The sequence below is a fragment of the Piliocolobus tephrosceles genome, unplaced genomic scaffold, assembly GCF_002776525.5.
Source record: "Piliocolobus tephrosceles isolate RC106 unplaced genomic scaffold, ASM277652v3 unscaffolded_43367, whole genome shotgun sequence".
Lineage (NCBI taxonomy): Eukaryota > Metazoa > Chordata > Mammalia > Primates > Cercopithecidae > Piliocolobus > Piliocolobus tephrosceles.
The window spans coordinates 1-512 of record NW_022328051.1 but is presented as its reverse complement, the minus strand read 5'-3'; the positions used below and the strand labels follow the sequence as shown (position 1 = coordinate 512).

The 512-nt window shown below is 30.5% G+C and overlaps 1 long non-coding RNA gene across 1 annotated transcript; it reads right to left on the bottom strand.

Annotated features, from left to right (window-relative positions):
• Positions 1-213: 213 nt before the first annotated feature.
• On the bottom strand, positions 214-512 carry LOC113224049. Its single transcript, XR_003309018.1, has 2 exons — positions 465-512; positions 214-340 (listed from the first exon to the last, which is right to left on the bottom strand). It is a non-coding gene; the product is annotated as an uncharacterized LOC113224049 (long non-coding RNA).

The window sequence follows — 512 nt, the reverse complement described above, 5'->3', positions numbered from 1 at the left end:
TTCTTTTTTTCTTTGTCTATTTTGTCTATCTCGTTGGTCTTCTCCTCCTTTTCTTCTTTGTTCTTCTCTTGTTTTTTCTTATTTTTATTTTTTTTTTTTTTTTTTTTTTTTTTTTTTTTTTTTTTTTTTTTTTTTCTCCTTTTCCTTGCCCTTTTCCTTCTCTTTCTCCTCCTCATTCTCCTTTTTCTTCTTCTTTTTCGTGCTCGTTTTCACCACCTGTTTCGTCTGCTGTTTCGTCTGCTGTTTCGTCTGTTTTTTCGTCTGCTTTTTTGTCTGTTTTTTCACCTTTTTCTTCATTTTTATGGGATGCGGGATAAGGATATGTCGTTTTCTTCCTCTCCTAAAAATGTATAATAAAAAAGTACATGGTGCCGTTGTTATGCATTTATGTACATACATAAATACATACGTACATACATATATTTATGTGTATATCCCCATTTGTTTAACTATTTATTGGTTACCTTTTTTTTGTCGGTTCTAATAATTGTGCTGCCAAAAATGAATCTACA